This window comes from Crocuta crocuta, unplaced genomic scaffold (assembly GCF_008692635.1).
Source record: "Crocuta crocuta isolate KB4526 unplaced genomic scaffold, BGI_CrCroc_1.0 scaffold339, whole genome shotgun sequence".
NCBI classification, from domain to species: Eukaryota; Metazoa; Chordata; class Mammalia; order Carnivora; family Hyaenidae; genus Crocuta; species Crocuta crocuta.
The window spans coordinates 934,714-955,342 of NW_027530357.1; positions in this window are offsets into that span (position 1 = coordinate 934,714).

Below are 20,629 nucleotides of genomic sequence, written 5' to 3' on the forward strand. Positions count from 1 at the left end.
TCACTAAACCCACTTTACAGAAGGTAAAACTGAGGCTCATAGAAGCTAAGTAATTAATCTGAGTTACCCAGTAAGTAAGTGGCAGAGTCAGGAGCTTGTGGTTTTAACCACTGAGAGAATCTATGATTTCAGAGCTGACAGGTTATGCTGCAGCTCTTCAGTTTTACAGGTGGAGAAACTGAAGCAGATGGAGTGCAAGGGCAAAGCCAGGACACAAATCCAAGTCCATAGACTCTCTCTGTATTCCTCAACACATAACTTTCTTTTGTTAAAGTACTTTGACGAAGGGAACGAGAAGCAAAGAGGGAAACATCTTCATAAAGTCGTCTTTCCTTCTCAAGACAATTTCTGGCTCCCCTAGGGGCAGCTGGCCCTATACTCTGTATCTGCTATCCACTGCTGTATAACAAATAATGCCCAAATTTAGCAGCTTAACAACAAACATGTATTATTTTACATAGTTCACATGTGTTAGGAATCAGGAGTGGCTTAATTGGGTGAGTTCTTTTTTTTTCTTAATGTTTATTTGTTTTTGAGAGAGAGAGCACAAACTGGGGAGGGGCAGAGAGAGAGAGAAAGAGAGAGAGAGGGAGACACAGAATCCGAAGCAGGCTTCTGGCTCTGAGCTGTCAGTGCAGAGTTCAAATGTAGGGCTCAAACCCACGAACTATGAGATCATGACCTGAGCCAGGATCAGACGCTTAACCTACTGATCCTCCGAGGCACCCCTGGTTTGGGTAGTTCTGACCCAAGATCTCTCTTGAGATTGCAGTTGCAATGTTGGCTGGGGCTTTAGTCACCTGAAGGCTCGACTGAGCCATTCCCAAGGCAGCTGACTGATGTGGCCTGCCAGTTGGTGCTGGCTGGTGGCCAGGGGCCTCAGTCTCTCTTCATGTGGGTCACTCCGTAGGGTTGTTTGAGTGTCAACATGGCACTTACACACACACCCCCCTTGCAACATGGCAGCTTTCCCCCAGTCTGGTGATCCAAGCGTGTGATGTCTTTCATGACATAGCTTTTGAAGTCATACCTGGTCCCCTCTGCTGGGCTGTATGGGCCACAGCACAGGGCAAGCTCGGTATGAGGTGGAAGGGGACCGCCTAGTGTTCAGCAGAAGGGAAAGACCATCCGGGGCCGTCTCGGAGGCTGCCTGTCCAGCACCCACTGTGCCTGCCCCTCTTCCGTCCCAGGGGTTCTTTCCGACAGGCCAGCAATGCAGACTTCAGGCCTCTGTGGCCGAGTCTTCGGGACCTCGGGGCAGGAAGCCTCCGCAGGCATGAGACTCACCTGGGCTCCCACTTGCCAAACTGCCTTTCCCCCCGATGTTTCACAAGAGCTTTCCAGGCCTGTTACTCTCATTGGCCTGAGAACTGCCTACTCCTGCCTAAAAGTATGGTCCTGCTGACATGGAGACTGGCCTCAGGTGCTCACGATGCCGACTGAGATCATAGCCTGTAAAAGACGGGACTAACACCTTCTCCTCTTACTGCATGGTGATGGGGACTTAGGAGGCCCCGAGGCCAGCCCAGAGTGCCCATCCAGAGGACCCACTGCCTGCCTCTGCTCCCTTCTCAGATGTCCCTGCTTCCAGCAGCACCTACCAGCAGGGCAGCCAGCACCTGGCAGCTGGTGGCCATGGGGCTGCAACCACCCTGGGTCCAAATTGGAGTCCCTTTGGACACGCCCCAGAAGCTCTCAGTGGAAGCTGTCAGTTGCCATAGTAACACGGAGCCGAGGAAATTAGCAAGGGTGCTTGGCTAGGCTAGGAAGCTGAGCTTTTACTCTGGATTCCCCACTTCTAACCAGATAAGGCTAGGGACGGACATCAAAGGGTCTTTTCCTGACACGGAGGAATGATCTTTAATAAATAGTGAAATGCGCACAGCCCCCATGGGGTGATGGTGGTGGCTCTGGCATTCTCAGAGGAGCCCAAGGAGTAGGTGTGCAGGCAAGGCGGCTTTCTGTTGTTAATATGGTTGTCCTTATTTTAAGAAGACTTTCTGTGTGTGTGTGTGTGGGGGAGGTTTAGTACTCTCTACACCCAGTGTGGGGCTCGAACTCACGACCCTGAGATCGAGAGTTGCACGCTCCACCAACTGAGCCAGCCAGCCAACGCCCCTGTTGTTAATATCGACTTTACTGAGGTGTGATTCTCGTACCACGCAATCCACTCATGATCATGGTTAAGGTTAGAACTTTCCATCCCCCTGAAAAGAAACCTCCCACCCTTTCGATTTCTCTGCCACCGCCCGCCGCCCGCCGCCCCAGCAACCTACTTTCTATCCATATAGATTCTTCTTCCTATAAATGGAATCATAGAACACGCAGTCTTTTGTGACTGGCTTCTTTCAGCATTTTTATTCTTTGCCTCCTTAAGGTTCTCCATAGTCTCACTGACAAAGGTGTCTCTGTTTTCTTTGAGGACAGTTCATGGGCCGAGGGTGCTGCTGCCAAATTAGCTGCCCCTCCACCCCCCCACTTCCCTCCCGGGCTCCATATGGATGGAGGGGAGCAGACTCCTCTGTGGCCACCAGGGTTCACCCTTCCCTGCTGCTTCGAGACTGCAGTGGGGCAAGTGGCCCCTTTGGAGCACGGGCGGCTGTGTGTCATGCCTCCCCACCGCTCCTTCTTTTGGAAGCTGGGCCGGGACAGTTATAATCACAGCCAGCAAGTGCCCACTAGGTGCCTGGCACCCTCCGAGCAGCGGCATACGTGTTAGGACTAGTTCATTGTTACAGACCTTTACTCCCCTCCCCCTCTTCTTTGTAAATTCTTCTTCTTCTTCTTCTTTTTTTTAAAATTATTTTAATGTTTTATTTATTTCTAGGAGAGAGAGAGAGACAGCGTGAGCAGGGGAGGGTCAGAGAGAGAGGGAGTCACAGACTGAAACAGGCTCCAGGCTCTGAGCTGGCAGTCAGCACAGGGCCCGACGCGGGGCTCGAATCCACGAACCGCGAGATCATGACCTGAGCGAAAGTCGGACGCTTAACCGACTAAGCCACCCAGGCGCCCCTCTTCTTCTTTTTTTAATGTTTATTTATTTATTGAGACAGAGAGAGAGGGAGAGAGAAAGCACAAGCTGTGGAGGGGCAGAGAGAGAGGGAGAGAGAAAATCCCAGGCAGGCTCCATGCTGTCAGTGAAGAGCCTGACATGGGGCTCGATCCCACAAACCGTGATATCCTGATCGGAGCCAAAATCAAGAGTCAGCTGTTCAACCGACTGAGCCATCCAGGCGTCCCCCACCTTTTCTTCTTGTGGGATCAACTTATAAGCCACCTCTTTTAGTTCATGCACATGTTTTGCTGAAGGTGTAATCTATCTGTTTTCTATCTTTCAGACATAAACAACACGTACAAAAAAAAATCTCACAGTTCACCTTGCACTGGTCTGGATGTTTGACTGGCTCATTTGATTAGTATTAATACTGTGTTAAAATGCACACGAAACTTACATCTTAACTATTTTGAAGTGTACGTTTCAGTGGCATTAGCACATTCACCCTGTTGTACAACCACCACCATCTCCCGAGCTCTTTTCAAACGCCCACACTGAAACTGTAGCTCCCCAGCCCCCTCCCCACAGCCTGTGAGACCCCTTCCTACTTCCTGCCTCCATGATTCTGACCAGTCTAGGTGGAACCCGACAGTGTTTGTCTCTTAGCGATGGCTTAGCATAGTGTTCCCATTGGGTCCACACTGTGGTAGCGTGTGTCAGGATCTCCTCTCTTTATTTTTTTTAATTAAAAAATTTTAAAGTTTATTTACTTATTTTTGAGAAAGACGGGCATGGGAGAGGGACAGGGAGAGAGAGGGAGACAGAGAATCCCAAGCAGGCTCTGCACCATCAGCACAGAGCCCAGCGCAGGGCTTGAACTCACGATATGATGAGATGATGACCTGAGCTGGAATCGAGAGTCAGCCGCTTAACCGACTGAGCCACCCAGGTGCCCCACAGTCTCTTCCCTTTTTAAGGCCAGATGATGTTCCTAGTGTCCATTTTTAGCATGTCCTTATATAGCTGAGATACTAGTCTGATACTGTTTCTGTCTTAATTTTCAAGATTTTATTTTATTTTTTAGAGCAGCTTTAAATTCACAGGAAAATTGAGAGGGAGGTACAGAGGTTCCCCGTATTTGCCTTACCCTCCCCCCACTCACAGCCCCGCCCCCTTTTACCAACATCCTCCACCAGGGTGGAATGTTCGTAATCCATGAACTTCCACGGACACATCGTTATCACCCAAGGTCAAGGTCCATACTTTACATTCAGGTTCATTGTTAGTGTTGTACATTCGTGGGTCTGGACAAATGCATCGTGACAGATATCCACCACTGTAGTATCATCAGAGTATTTTCATGGTCCCACGGGTCCTCCGTGCTCTGCCTTTTCATCCCTCTCATCCCTCCCAACCCGGGGCAACCTGATCTTTTTACTGTCTCCATGGGTTTGTCTTTTTCAGAATGTTGTATGTTGCGGGTTGGGGCGCCCGGGTGGCTCAGCTGGTTGAGCATCTCACTTCGGCTCAGGTCATGATCTCACGGTTTATAAGTTTGAGCCCTGCATCAGGCTCTGTGCCGTCGGCGCGGAGCCCACTTCGGATTTTCTGTCTCCCTCTCTCTCTGCACGTCCCCTACTTGCACTCTCTCTCAAAAATAAGTAAACATTACAAATTTTTTTAAAAAGAATATCATATGTTGGAATCATTCAGTATGTAGCCTTTTCAGATGGGCTTCTTTCACTTAGTAATATGCATTTGAGTTTCCTCCATGTCTGTTCATGGGTTGGTAGGTCATTTCCTTTTAGCGCTGAGTATTTCGTGGCCTGGAGTTACCACAGTTCTTTTACCCAATCACCTACTGAAGGACATCTTGGTTGCTTCCAGGTCTCGGCAGTTATGAGTAAAGCTGCTGTAAAGATCTGTGCAGGTTTGTGTGTGGACCTGTGTTCAAACACTTGGGGTAAATACTAAGGAGCACGATTGCTGGGTTGTATGGTGAGAGTAGGTTTGGTGTTGGAAGAAACTGCCAACCTGTCTCCCAAAGTGGCCGTCCCTTTTTGACGTCCCGTCAGCCGTGAGCGAGGGCCCCACACCCTCGTCGGCATTTGGTGTTGACGGTATTCCAGATTTTGGCCATTCTCATAGGCGTGTGGTGGTATCCGGGTTTTTTGTTTGTTTGTTTAATTTTTATTTATTTTTGAGAGAGAGACAGAGTGCGAGCCGGGGAGGGTCAGAGAGAGAGGGAGACACAGAATCTGAAGCAGCTCCAGGCTCTGAGCTGACAGCACAGAGCCCGACGTGGGGCTCGACCCATGAACCGTGAGATCATGACCTGAGCCAGAACCGGACGCTTAACTGACTGAGCCACCCAGGTGCATTTCCCTGATGACATGTGACATGGAGCATAGTATTATTTTCCCATCGAATAGTATTTGGTGAGATTAATTGAAGAAGTGGGTTTTAAAGCAGAAAAACAGAAAACTTTTATATCCTAGAATGGTTTATCTTTTATTTTAACTTATCCAGACAAATGTCCTGTATATTAACTTGTAGTACATTAATTTGCCAACATTAATATTGGGTTAATTAATATTAGGTCAATTGAGTAAGCTAAGTAATTAATTAATAGGGGGTTAATTAATCAATGATAGGTTGATTGATTAAAGCCTCCTTTTGTCTTTCCTTTACAAGTCAGATGATTTTCTCTTTTGGCTTAAATGTAATGAGAATTTATTATTATTTTCTTTTAATTTATTTAATTTTTTTAATGTTTATTAAAAAGTTTTAAATGTTTATTTATTTTTACGAAAGACTACAAGCAGGGGAGGGGCAGAGAGAGAGGGAGAGACACAGAATCCGAAACAGGCTCCAGGCTCTGAGCTGTCAACACGGAGCCCAACGCGGGGCTCAAACTCATGAACTGTGAGATCATGACCTGAGCCGAAGTTGGATTCTTAACCGACCGAGCCACCCAGGTGCCCCCAAAATGTTTGTTTATTTTTGAGAGAGACAGAGTGTGAGTGGGGGAGGTGCAGAGAGAGAGGGAGACACAGAATCCAAACTAGGCTCTAGGCTCTGAGCTGTTAGCACACAGAGCCCGATGTGTGGCTCAAACCCATGAACCATGAGATCATGACCTGAGCCAAAGTTGGAAGCTTAAGCGAATGAACCACCCAGACACCCCTATTTTATTTTATTTTTAAAGTTTATTTATTTTGAGAGAGAGCCAGCGAGCAAAGGAGAGTCAGGGAGGGAAGGAGAGAGAATCCCAAGCAGCCTCCCAGCTGTCCGAGCAGTGCCTGACGTGGGGCTCAAACCCATGAACCGTGAGATCCTGACCTGACCTGAATCCAAGAGTTGAACACTTAACAGCCTGACACCCAGGCCCTCCAAATGTAATGAGAATTTAGAGCCACTCGCAGAGCAGAATACAGAACCCTTCCAGAGTTTAATAGTACCCCCTCCCCCACCCCTGCGACCTTTCACAGTCGCCTGCCTCTCTAACTAATTCTTTATCAGTTCCTATTTAGGAGGTTGATTTTCTCAGGGCTTTCTAAAAACATTTAACTTTTCTGGGACACAACTTCCTTTTCCTCCCCTATTTTCTCCTACCACCTGTTGTTGACCTAAAATACGTAATGCCAATGGCAAGTGCAGCGGGCATCGGCAGGTTTGCGGGCAGACGGCCGCTGGTGGTAAGGGTACAGCTCACCGGGCGGCCGCGGGCAGTTCGCCGGTCCGCAGGGGCGGGTGTGCCGTGGACGCCTAACCGAACACTCTAACAGGACAGATCCACACTGAACGAAATTCTGCCAACTGTCGGGCCGGTGCATGTCAGAAGCGTCCCGATCATAAGAGCCCAAGAAAGCCCGAGGAGGAGCTGTCAGACACTGGAAGACACGGAGGAAAACGTGAGGCCGCAAGGTGTTCTGGTTGTGAACTGTGTCCTTTTATTTTAAAGCACTTTGTGGGGATAACTGGTAACACCCGGATGAAGTCCGAGGATTAAATGATGATGACAGCGGTGTTCGTTTCCTGACTCCTACAGTTCTGTGCGAGAGCTTCGCACTGCTCGCCCCTCCTCCCCAGCTCGGAGTCTCTCCCTGAATAGCCATCAGGGAGGAGCAGAAAGAGCCTGCCTGGACCGTGGACCGTCCCTTCCTCCTCAAGAAGGAGCTTTTGAGCGCCCATGATGTGCAAGGTGGTGTCGAGTAGCAATAACATCCATGAGAGAGTTCAGGGGCTATACGCACATCAAGGGCCATTCGGCCAGAGGGCTGCTGCACGGTTTTTTTTCCACCCGGAATGTTCTTTCCCGCATCCCTGCTTCCCATCGCAAAGTCCTGCTCACCTCAGCATCTCCACTCCTTTCCTGGGGAGCGTGCTCAAACCCTTGTCCCTTTTGTGGTCAGGACTCCCTGCCCTGGGTGTCAGTCCCTCTTGAATCACATTCTCTGTCCACTGTCTCCCGGGCAGCCTGTGGAGCCACCAGGGCAGCCCTTGTCCGCAGCCCCCGGCGCAGCACAAATCCCCACATCATTCCGGCATGAATGGAACATTCTAGTAAGTATGGAGAGCTCACCTTGTTTCAGGGCTGATTAGATGTTACTGCACCTTACAGCTTCCATTTATAAAGGTCTTCCCTGCGGCTTCCTGCTAAGGGTCTTTCTTGGGGTGTTGACCCCACCTCACCCCGTCCCGGACTTCCTCCAGCGGAAAACGGGGCATCAACAGAGAACAAACGAGTGGCTCCAGCATTCCAGGGGAGAACAGAAGAGGGGTTTATGGACGGGGCCACTCATGCTGTTGCCACGTCACCTCGGACCGCTGCAGAGAAGTTCGTCGTTCAATATTTCACTTTATACGGCTGGCTCTAATTACTCGGGGAATGGAGTGTTAAATCTCCCATGTTGGCCCTTATGGCTTCCAACCGGGAGGGCATTAAGAAGCTCCGTCACAACAGGAATGGAGGGCAAATGAGTTTCCAGTGTGACGGGAAGGCGCAGAGGTGCCCTCCGAAGCGGTGGTGAGAGCCTCTTAATGACGATGCCCGGTATTTTCTGCATTTTCTGGAGGAGCAGCCAGAGGCCCCTGTTGTAGAATAACAATAATTGCATTTGGACAGGGGTGAGCTTATAATGCATGTGTTCTCTCGCTGGATTGCCCTAATAATCCTGTGGAATGTGTATGCACACGTGCGTGTTTTCTGTCTCTGTGCAGGTATTGTTTCCATTTTGCAGTGGAGGAGCCAGGACCGGGAGGCCACATGATCTCCTCGGCGCCCACTACAGGATGTGCCTCTTGATTTCGAGACCAACTTTTTTTCTTTAAAGCTCATTTATTTATTTTGAGAGAGACAGAGCGTGTATGCATGGGGGAGGGGCAGAGAGAGGGGGGAAGAGAGAGAGAGGAGAGAGAGAGAGAGGGGAGAGAGAGAGAGAGAGAGAGAGAGAGAGAGGCAGAGAGAATCCCAAGCAGGCTCTGNGAGAGAGGGGAGAGAGAGAGAGAGAGAGAGAATCCCAAGCAGGCTCTGCACTGTCGGCGCGGAGCCCGATGTAGGGCTCGAACCCAGGAACCCATGGATTGTGGCCTGAGCTGAAATCCAGAGTCGATGCTTAACTAGCTGAGCCACTCAAGACACCTTATTGTTTCTATGCTTTTTCTATGATACAGATCCCTAGTGGGTGGCTCAGGGTGTGTGCTTTAGAAATGATAAAAGGCGGGCTGTGTGGTGATTAATGTAAGGGCTGGTGGGGCACCTGGGTGGCTCCGTTGGTTGAGTGTCTGACTGCTGATTTCGGTTCAGATCACGATCTCATGGTTCGTGGGTTTGAGGCCCACATTGGGCTCTCTGCTGACAGCACAGAGCCTGCTTGGGGTTCTCTCTCTCTCTCTCTCTCTCTCTTTTTCTCTCTCTCTCTTTCTGCCCTTACTCCACTTGCACACTCTCTCTCAAAATAAATAAGCTTAAAAAAATAAATAAAGTGGGGTTGGCAAACTATGGCTTGTGGGCCCAATTTGGCCCTCTGCCTGTTTTTGTAAATAAAGTTTTATTGGAACACATTCATGTCCACTGGTTTATGTATTGTCTATCGTTTAGTCTACTCTGGCAGAGGTGAGTGGTTGCAGCAGAGACTATATGGCCCACAAAGTCTGAAATATTTACTCCTGGGCCCTTTCTAGAACAAGGACCCCTGGTTTAGAGTGCGGGGGTCTGGAGCCAGACTGTCTGAGGTTGAAAACCCATCCCTGCCCCCGTGTGACCTTGGGCCTCCTGGCTTTGTCTTCTCATCTGTGAAATGGGGATGATCACAGTGGTCGCCACACAGGTTGTTAGAGGAGTGAGTGAGCTCTTGGCATGCGGTACGTGGGAGATGTTATCTATCGTCTGGACAGATGTGACGGCGCCTCTGGCTTGGGGTTGGAAATGAAGGCGTTTTCAGGAGTGCTGGCAGGTTTCCCTCCTGAGACCAGCCCTGTTTGTTCTGTCGTGGGTTGTTTCCATGGTGGCCTGAGTTGGGCTGTTGTATGAATGGGAGGCGGCCCTGGTGCCCAGATGAAGGAAGGCTGCCCTAAATCCTCCTCACCCCTAAAGCATAAGCAAGGGAGACCTGTATAACCTCTTGGTGGGAGTTTTGTAGAGGGGCTACATGCCATGTGCAAAGTGATTTCTGTAGCCAGTGGCAGGGAGGCAAGTGTTAGAATGAAACAGGCCACCTGGGGTCTCTCCTTGGCTTGGGGTAGGGGTTAAAACGCTGACTCTGAAGATGGACCTGGGTGGGTTCAAATCTGGACTCCACCACTTCCCACGCAACCTCAGGCAAATGACTGCACCCCCCTGAGCCTCAGTTTCCCTAGCTGTAAAATAAGACTAACAATACCAATAACACCTATATAAGGGTTGTGCAGGAGAAGCCCTTTGGTGCCTTTAGCCCACCTCTGGATCAGCCGTTTTATTATTTACTTACTGCTTTTCTTTAAATCAACCTTTGAACATAGACCATCATCCTAAGGCAATAATGTTGGTAACGTCATTGGGTGCAAAGTGTCTTTTGTCCTAACACACATCCCAGCAGTATTTAAAAAAATTTTTTATGTCTTTATTTTATTTTGAGAGAGAGAGACAGGGAGCCAGTGGGGGAGGGAGGGAGAGAGAGGGAGACACAGAATCTGAAGGAGGCTGTCAGCACAGAGCCCAACATGGGGCTCGAACCCACGGACTGTGAGATCATGACCTGAGCCGAAGTCGGACGCTTGACTGACTGAGCCCCCAGGCGCCCCCCAGCTGTATATTAGAAATGTCCCGCCAGAAAGTAGACTTCACAGAGCCAGGGATGTTAATGTATTTTGTTTGCTTGTCCTTTTCCAGCCCAGTGCCTGGCACATAATAGGGGCTCACTACATATTGAATGAATGAATGAATGAATGAATGAATGAATGACGTTAAATCGTATGACTGTTAGCTCGGGCAGTCAGAGCCACGCGGGGCCCTCAGGTTGGAAGGCCGCCCTCCTCACCACCCATGACAGCAGCCATCGTCTCACTTCTTTGGTTCCAAGTTGGGGGACCCAAACCGAGGGAGCCTGCGGTGTCTTCTGGCTACTCCTGAGCTCCCTGTCCAGACGACGACCAGGCCGCACTGAGCCCTGACAATGGCAGAGAGGCTGTGGGGTCTGCAGAGAGGCGTCCACGGCACATGGGGGCCCAGGGTGTGCAGCGGCCAGCTCCGTCCTTAGCCATTATTTATTATCGCTGCCTGCATTTCTGTTAAGGAGAAGGCAGGCGTTTGGGCACATAGCTGCCTCCAGATGTCCTCCATAAATGCGCTGCACTCGCTGCGCTCCCAGAAACATAAAACCCGCTGTCAATGGACTTGCCCAGAGCCTGTGTTTGCTGCGTTTTTGTTCTTGTTTAGTTATTACATTAAGTCTCCTGTGATTACAGAGCTGACAGCTGGTAAGGATTTGCATATGGCATGAAATTAAGTTAGTTCATTTTAATGTCTAAACTGAGCAGGGCACGAATTTGTCTGGTGACAACCCTGCCTCCCTTATCTTTGTTTGCACATCTGCTTTTGGCACCAGCCTTTACCGGCCTGACGTTTGATTGCTCCCCACTTCACCCAGAGACAACAGGGGATTGGCTCCCCCTTCTAGAAAGCCAGGAGGGAGTTTTGCGCTTGGGGCCTAGAATGTTCTTTTGTAGATTTGGGGGGAGGGGAATTCAGATTCAAGGGCAGCTGAGAAGAGACCAGCATTCTAGCCCCCAGCTGTGTGGTCTCTCTGCTGCATCGCCTTGGGCAGGTCACTTTCCCTCTCTGGGCCTTAATTTCTTCATCTGTCAAATGAGGGGCCAGAAGTAGATAAGCGTTCACCTCTGGGGGAGAATATTTTGACACTGGGGTGGGGCAAGTTCTCATTATGTGGGACCGAGCGGGATAGGGTACATTATTTGGCACTCCTGGTCCTTCGCATCAGATGCCAGCATCCCACTGCTGCCAATCACCGCCGATCGGTCAGGACGTCCGCACGCTTCCGCATGCGTGCCTCTCTGCTGTCTTCACCGGCACTGTCTCCCCCACAACCAGCACCTGCGTCTCTGTGCGGGCGCCTTGCCCTCAGTCCGCCAGGAGCCATTTTGCTGGGAATGTATGTCCCCAGGCTGTGAGTGTGCAGCCGGTTCCACAGCCTGGCAGTCTGGCTCCAGAGCCCACACCCCAACTCCTCTTCTACACAGTACTTATCCTATATATGGAGCGGCCCTATTTTTGTTTAAACACATGCACAGTCTGGCTGGAGCTACTCCACTATGTTGACTGCTTATTTTATCTTTGGGTGATCTTTAAAAAANCAGACCTCTCTGCTGTCTTCACCGGCACTGTCTCCCCCACAACCAGCACCTGCGTCTCTGTGCGGGCGCCTTGCCCTCAGTCCGCCAGGAGCCATTTTGCTGGGAATGTATGTCCCCAGGCTGTGAGTGTGCAGCCGGTTCCACAGCCTGGCAGTCTGGCTCCAGAGCCCACACCCCAACTCCTCTTCTACACAGTACTTATCCTATATATGGAGCGGCCCTATTTTTGTTTAAACACATGCACAGTCTGGCTGGAGCTACTCCACTATGTTGACTGCTTATTTTATCTTTGGGTGATCTTTAAAAAAAAAAAAAAAAACTGCCCTGAGACATTTTCTTGGGTGCCCTGCCTATGTAGAAGTTGTGTAACAAGGAAACAGGAAAGGTCACAGGAAGCCAGAGGGTCTCCTCCCCTTCTCTCTCCTGCGGGCACAGAGTCTCCGTTCCCAGCCCCGCTGATGGCCGTCTCCAGAGCCACCCCTCTGCTTCCTTCCGGGTCTCCCTGCAAGTGTGAGTCTCCCTGGGCTCTGCCTGGCCCCCCCCATCTCGGGAGCCAGGGCAGAAAACCAGCCTTGCTATAGGGCACGCGTCTTCAAGGTGACCCTGAAGAAGACCTTCTTGGAGAAGGACTTCTTGTCCCCGGGGAGAGGAGTCAGGGGGTCGGGGAGGCAGGACAGGGAAAGGGAGGGGGCCAAGCAAGGTACGATTTCGGGGCAAAGTCCTGGGGAGAGAAGCCTCAGCTTGGACCCTCGGGGGTGCCCTGGAGAGTGAGTCCCTCAGCAGAGTTAGCCTGGGGAGGGAGCGGGGCTTTCACACACAGGCACCTGATAGTCATCAGCAAAGGGCTGCCTGGGAGAAAAGCTCAGGCACTCCTCGGCCCCCCTGCAAGTGCTAGCAGAAGCCTCCAGCACCCCAGGTGTGCCAGGGAGGGCCATGGGGACCGGCTGGTGGGGGCGACTGCATGCAGAGGCCGCGGTGGACGCCGGAGCACACAGAAAAGGAATGAAGGGACCTGAGTGGATTTGGGCTGAGCACTGATGTTGTCCAGGCCAGACCAGGTGCTGCAATGTATCGGAAAGCGACTGACTTGGTTTTCTCTTCTCACTGTGTGACCTCGGGCAAGTGCCTCAGCCTCTCTGAGCCCAAGTCTTCTCACCTGAAAATGGAAACAATCATTCCACCCCCCACCACCCACTCCACCCCAGGGCTTTGTAAATAAAATGCTACACAAGGGTAAGGTGTTTACCCTTCTCTTGAGTGGGGATTTCTGTCATGTCTTTGTACTATAGTTTGAATGGAATGAGACTGCATTGTATTAGTCAGCTGGGCTCCGTAACAAAATACCAGCAACTGAGTGGCTTCAACAACAGAAATGGGCCTCTCACAGTTCTGGACTCCAGAAGTCCAAGGTGTCAACAGGGTTGGTTTCTGGTAAGGCCTCTCTCCTTGGTTTGCAGATGGAATCTTCTTGCTCTTTCCTCTGTATTTGTGCGGGAGGGAGAGGGAGAGGGGAGGGGGAGAAAGAAAAAGAAAAAGAGAGAGGGATGGAGAGGGAGGGAGAGAGAAGGCGCAATCTCTGATGTTTCTTCCTCTCTTATAAGGACACAGCCCTGTTGGATTAAGGCCCTCACCCTATGATCTCATTTAACCATAATTACTTCCTTAAAGGCCCCATTTCCAAGTACAGTCACTTTGGGGGTTAAGGCTTCAAGATGTGAATTTGGGATGGGGGGACATAATTCTGCCCATAACATGCATGCAGAATGCTTACGTGGTGCGTGGCAGGTGCTCTCGAAATGTTCCTTTCTCTCCCCCCCTCCCTTCTCCTCATCCTTCCTTCCAACCAGTATTGCTTGCCAGGGACTGTCCCTGGCTGGGGAGCAGAGTGGTCAGCAAGACAGTTCCTGCCGCCGTTTCCTCTGAAAACGTCCAACCTTTCGCCCCTGGTGAGGCAGAATCCGTAAGCTCCAGTCGAGGCTCAGGATCCTTAGCACGCAGTGTTTGCAGTCAGAGCCAGCACCCCAGGCCTGACCATGGCGTGTGCCGCATGGCTGTTGGGGAGAGGAGTGGGGGGGTGCCCAGAATGTGTTTGCAATTAAACAGACAAACAAAAAAAATGGCGGATAACTTGAAAATATGATTTTGCTTAAAAATGCCTATTTCCCGCTTCTCTTGAAATAATTAGATGCACTGGGGGCCCTGGGCCCCGATTCTGGCGAAGCCTTTGATGGCTTGCGCTGCATACCTCCCGCCCTTGGGGAAGCAGGAGGAGTGGGTCCCTGTTCACTGGATTCCCTGCCTGGTCTGGCTCAGGAATGACCCTGCCTGTCCCCGTAGGTATTAAGACTTGCAATGGCTATTTTACATAAATATGACTGATTGGAGAGCCTGACTTTGGAGCCTGACTTTTCCCATATGGAGAATGGGGTCAGTAGAATCTTGTTTTCTTTCTTTTTTTTCCCCCATGGGCATAAGATCACGGAATGTGAGGTACAGTTTGGGGTGAGGGCTTCTGGGAATTGGGTATCATTATGGCGGTAATGGGTGTGTGGCTCTGATTGTCCCACTTCACATCCTGCTTGTATCCATGCCGTTTCTAGAACTCCTGTCTCCTCCTGTTCTGGCTCTGGGCTTGACCATGTGACTTTCTCTGGCTCACAGGATACTAGCAAACAGAACGCAAGCAGAGGCTGAAAAAAGGGCTTGCATATATCCGTTTGCTCTCTCGGACTCCTGCAGGCACCTAGAGAATGTGCCTGAGCTGGCCAGAAAACGTGTCCAGACCAGAACATGAGAGATGCATGTGTGTGACAGACACATGGGAGAGAGCCCACTTGTCCCAACTGAGGCCATCTGCCAACACGTGCTGACGGCCAGACAAGTGTGTGAGCTTGGCTGAGGCTTGAAGAACTGCCAGCCAACCCGCTGACTTGTTCAGAGTCCTAATGGTCGTGTTCAAAGTGCTAGAGTTTTAAGACAGTTGGTTCCATGGCATTATTGTAGCGGGAGAGAACTGATACAGAGAGACTCCATTCTTCCTCCCCTCTGAATCTCCCCCTCCCTCTTCAACTTGAACTTTCTGGGCACCCACTATGTGCTAGGGCACATCGGTGACTCAAATCAGATACGGTCCTTGCCCTTAGGATGTTTGTAATATCGTTCCTATTTCTATCATCCACCTTGCCGAGACTGAACTTGAGTATGGAGGTGACTTAATTTGCCGCTCTAGGCTGATCCGGGACGGGTTTCTTTCCCACAGAATGCTTTGCTACAGCTTCTATCGTTCTCATTTTAATTGCTCCCTCGGCCACTGCAAAGATCGCCACTGGTAGAATGGCTCTTCTCAGTAATGGAAATCCTTTCAAAGTGATGGGTGCAGCTGGGATGTTCTTAAGTAATTTATATAAAGAGGGAGCAAATCCTTGTATGTTTTTATAAGGTAGGGAGAGTTTTATGTTCTGCGAAGTGTGATGTATTGTGATGAATTATGCTTTGGTCTGAAGTCTATGCAGAAAAGTACAGCATTTCTCAGAGTTCTGGGAAATAATACTGTAAATAAAGCGGTGGTTTATTTCTTGGCTGGGCACTTTCTCTAATAATGTAAAGAGATGTCAACACCCGTTTCCTAAGGGCAAAATATGAGGTTCTCTCTTCTCACTCCAGGGAAAGAGTGACTAGAGCTTGTTGTATCCTTTAGATTCTTGAAGGAAGAAGAGCTTGGTCCAGAGCCTGTGTCCCTCACCGCTTGCTGTCTCCATGTTTGCAGCCGGCCCATGTCAGTTCAGGCGAATTAAGGGAGTCAGCACCATCTGACCCTGGGATCTTATCGGGATGGCATTCCCAAAGCTGTGTCTGCTTTGCCTCCAGCCTGCTGTAGGCAGATCTTTCTGTGAAAGTGGAAAGGCTAGTCACGGTCCTGTTCCTAGCCTCAGTTTCCCCACCTGTAGTTACCCAGCGATAACCCACCATCTCCCCTAGCTGTATCCCTCCGCCAATCAGCATCGCTGGAATTCCTTCCTTGGGTTTATGCATCTCAGAGACAGAAAGACAATGAAGGAAGGGTCCCTGATGGTGGGAGCGTGACAGGGAGCGGGAGGTCCTTTCTGATCTGGTGATTTGATCGATTTGGTCACCTGTGTCTGGGGGATGCTGTTTTGTGCTCCTTGGGTGATGTTACACGGCCACCATGCCTTCACTGCCCGTGTGCGAAGAAGGAATACTGAGCTGGGTAGGGGTCATGCTCTGGTTCCTGCACTGCATGGCTTTGGGAAAGTCAAGTCCACTCTCTTGGGCTCTGTTTCTTCCTCTGTATAGTGAGGCAACTCTTCCCGCTCTGACATTCTAGAATTTACTGACGCCAATCACACCCTTGTCAACATGACTTAAGTGTGAGAGGGGGTTTCCCTCCCGGTCCCCTGTCTCCATCTTGGGGATAGAATCCAAAGTGTGTGAGTCAGGATTCCTTGGATTAGAAGCCTTAGAGACTTGTTCACATTGGCTGAAGCAAGGTAATATGCTGGCTCAGTGGGCTGAAAAATCTAGGGCTCTGGCTTCAGGCTTGGCTGGATCCAGATGGCCTTCAGAAGGCCATTGCCATGGTTACGTGCTGTACAATGCTCTTGGTCAGGAAGGTCCTCCTCAGACCTGACTCACCTCCTTCCTGCTGCTGTTTAGATGCATACTGTCCTTCCCACCCTCCCCGCTGATGGTGTGTGAGGGGGTCAGGGGTCCTGAGACCCAAATTTGGGTCCAGTGACTTTTGTGAGCTGGGTGACTTGGAAAGTTTCCTTTCCGGGCTTCAGTTTTCTCTCCCATTAAATAAAGTTAGCAATTCTCGCTTTGCTCTTCTCACAGACCCAATGCAAGGATCAAGTGAGAACATGGCTGTGTGTTGAAAAGCCCAAAGCACCCTACAAATCTATGGCCACGGTCCCTTCCCCTGTAACATGTCTGAGGTTGCTTCCAAGATTCTCTGTTCTCTTTCCCTCTCAGGACTAGACTCATCAGCCGACTGGCTGGGTGAATGCCATTGTTATTTTTATGGCTACAGAGAGCCCAGGCCATTAGGAAGAGCTCTACCAAACATTCATTACAATGTCCACATCTCATCGAGGGCAGGCTCGATGTGGTGTCTTCCCTGGGCCCACGGACCATTTCTGGGAAACAAGCTGCCCAGCGTTTTATCAAACATTTATGGCTATTGGCTTAGGGGGGTGAGTTTACAAGACTGAGCACTGGGAAATTAAATTTCTTGCATTTTGACTCAGTCCTAATCATGCCACAAGCCGTGGGATTTATGAGGCTGTAAAGACTTGAGCACATTGCAGGCTGGGGGCCTTGCTTATGGCTTCTGGCCTGTGTCCTTGACAAGAGGCATCATCCAGGAGCTTGGGGCTCTGCGGCCTGTTTGTTCAACAAACAACACATGAGGTGCCTGCTGTCTGCCAGGTGCTTGGGGTCCAGTGGTGAGCCTGATGCGGGTCTTGAACTCATGAACCGCGAGTTCATGACCTGAGCTGAAGTCAGACGCTGGAGTCTGCCTTCTTGGTGCGTGCAGCTTCCTACGGAGAGAGGTATTGCCAAATGATTTCACAAATAATCACACAATTTCTAGCTATGGTTAAAGGAGTGAGGGTTAAGGGAGTGAGGTTCAAGATGACCTGAAAAGGCCGAGTGGGTTGAATGGTGGTCTCCAAACAGATATGTCCATGTCCTAACTCCTGGGACCCATGGACATGACCTCATTTGGAAAAAAAAGGGTCCCAGGAGCTCAGTCAGTCAGTTAAGTGTTTGACTCTTAATGTGAGCTCAGGTCATGATCTTGCAGTTTGTGGGATTGAGGCCTGTGTCGGGTTCTGTACTGAGAGTGTAGAGCCTGCTTCTCTCTCTCTCTCCCTCTCTCTCTCTCTGCCCCACCCCTGCTCACCACTCACTCTCACTTTCTCAAAATAAATAGACATTTAGGGGCCCCTGGGTGGCTCAGTCAGTTGAGCGTTCAACTTTGGCTCAGGTCATGATCTCACAGTTTGTGAGTTTGAGCCCCGCGTTGGGCTCTGTGCTGACAGCTCAGAGCCTAGAACCTGCTTCAGATTCTGTGTTTCCCCCCTCTCTACCCCTCCCCTGCTTGCTTGCTCTCTCTCTCTCTCTCTCTCTCAAAAATAAATAAAAATTAAAAAAGCATTTAAAATTTAAAAAAAAAAACAAAAAAAGGACCTCAAGATGAGATTATCTTGGATTATCCAGCTGGGCCCTAAATCCAATAAGTGTGCTTATAAGAGAGAAGGAGAAAGCCATGTGAGGATGGAGGGTACAGGGATGCAGCCACAAGCCAAGGGGCACTTGGAGCCACCAGAAGCTGGGAGACACAGAAAGGATTCTTTCCTAGAGCATTCATAGGGATCAGGGTCTACTGACACCTTGATTTTGGAACTTCTGGCCTCTAGAACTGAGAGAAAGTGAATTTCTGTTGTTATAAGCCACCAAATTGATAGAAATTTAATATTGCAGCCCCAGGAAATGAATACAGGTATAAGAACACATTATGACCTCATCTGGGAAATCCAAGAAGGCTCTGTGAGGAAGTGGCTTTTGAGCTGGCAAATGTAGAATAAGTAGCAATTCAGTTGGCAAAAGGGGTTGGGTGGAGGCAAGGGTAGAGACAGGGAGGCGAGAAGTGTTTCATGAAGAAACCGCATGTGCAAAGGCCCTGATGTAGAAGGAACTGGCCTTGCTCCATCCATAGCCTCTTCTAATTTTGCAGAAGCATCAAGCTCCGTCCTACCTCAGGATCTTTGCACTTGTTCCCTTAGTCTGGGATGCCCTTTCCTCCAGTCTTCTACATGTCTGGCTCCGTCCCATCCTCCCAAGCCTCAGCTGAAATGAGATTTCTGGCACAGCTTTTTCTGACCATCCTAACTAAATATATCCCCTCTCTTATTCTTTATCCCTCCACCCATCGGTTCCCTTCATAACATCAAAAATAATAGTGACGACAGTAGCCAAGACTGAGCCCTCGGTATGACCTAGGCATTATGTGGACTGCTTTCCATGCACCGTCTTGCTTAATCTTCACTACAATCCCATGGGACAAATGCCATTCACTTGTTGTTAAATCCCCATTTTACAGATGGGAACACTGAGGCCCAGAGAGGTCAGGTTACATGGTAGCAAGGGAAGGCGCTGGGATTTAAACTCAAGCAGTTTGGCACACGTTCAGCAGACACTTGGTGGCTGCCTCCTGCCTCCTGGACTTTGATAGAGCTCTGAGGCTTCCTGAGAGCAGTGTCCCCGAGACGACCCACAGTGGACCCCAGAGGTCCTGGGTCCCTAAGAGGGAAACATCGATCCTTCAGCCTAGTTCTTGCCTGACCTAGAGTCCTCAAGAGAAGAGGGCCTGAGAGCCCCTCTCAGCCTCCGTCCACTCTTTCCCTGCAGGTGGAGGGAAGGAGACCCCAGTGCAATGTCGCCAAGATGCACAGGGGGTCCCTGCTGCCCGAGAAATTTCCTCCCACCACGCTGGGTGGGCCTAGGGTATTGGGGCAGCAGGACTGGAGCTCAGGCACACGTCCTGATGCTCCATCTCCCGGGAGTGGAGGCCCCTGCCTTCCGGGAAGCCGGGCTGTGTGGCTGCGTGTGTCTGGAAACACAAGTCAGCTGCGTGGGCAAACCAGGCCAAGGTCCGGTGACTTAGCACCAGAAAGTCTGTCTCACTCGTGCAGCTCGTCTGTGGCTCAGAAGGAGCTGGGCTCAGCTGGGCTGGGCTCCCAGGCTGCGGAGTAGCCTCAGGACCCTTCCGCACCCTTGCCTTCGGCCTCCTGGCGCCAGCAGGCTACCCAGGGCATTCTCTTCCCGTGCCAATGCCCATGGCCAAGGCGCAAGACGCCGGCCGAGTGCAAAAGTGCAGTTAGGACTTTGCACTTGCTATGTCCGCCAGCACACAGTCGGTGCAAATCCAAATCACATGACCAAGCTTAACCTCAGCGGAGCAGACACAGTGCCTTTCGCGGGAGGAACGCGGCAGAGGGCGCTGACCCGGCAGGAGGTGAAGGTTGGGGTCAGTCTGCAGTCTTCTTCTTGTGCTATCTGTCTACACTTGAGGGCTCCTGGGCCTGGATTTTCTCAGCCAGACCTGCTTTTGGATGGGGGCTTAGAGCAGGCTGGGAGAGTATCTGGGGAAAGGCGCCAGAGTTTCATTCTGGCCCTTGCTTATAGCCACGTGGCCGTGACCGGCTGCTCTGAGAGGGATAGTATCCGGGGTTAAAGCTGAGGATGGTGTGGTCCCCACGGGGCTGAGAAGGTTAACAGTATGGAGCTGACGGGGAAGCAGGAAGAGGAGACCCCCTTAACCACTCTGGTCCTTTCCTTTTTTTTTTAAATTTTTATTTAAAGGACCATACTTCAGGTTTATTTAGGAAAAAAATACTGCAGTATTATTGCAGAAGAAGAAGCATGTTCATCAAAGCACTGGATCTCAACATACTAGCCACCATCAGCTGGTACAACTTAAAAAATATCTATCATCTTTTTTTAATTGAGCTATAATCCACATGTCATAAAATTTGAACTTTTTAAGGTACAAAATTCAGTGGTTTTAGTATGCTCACTAGGTTGTACAATCATCCCGTTATTTAATCCCAGAACATGTTAGCCTGCCCCAAAAGAAGCTACTTCCCATTAGCAACACCCCATCTCCCCACCTGACCCCCAGCCCCTGGATCTATTTTCTATCTTACACATGTGCCTCTTCTTGGCGTTCATATGTATGAAAATGGACACTTATGT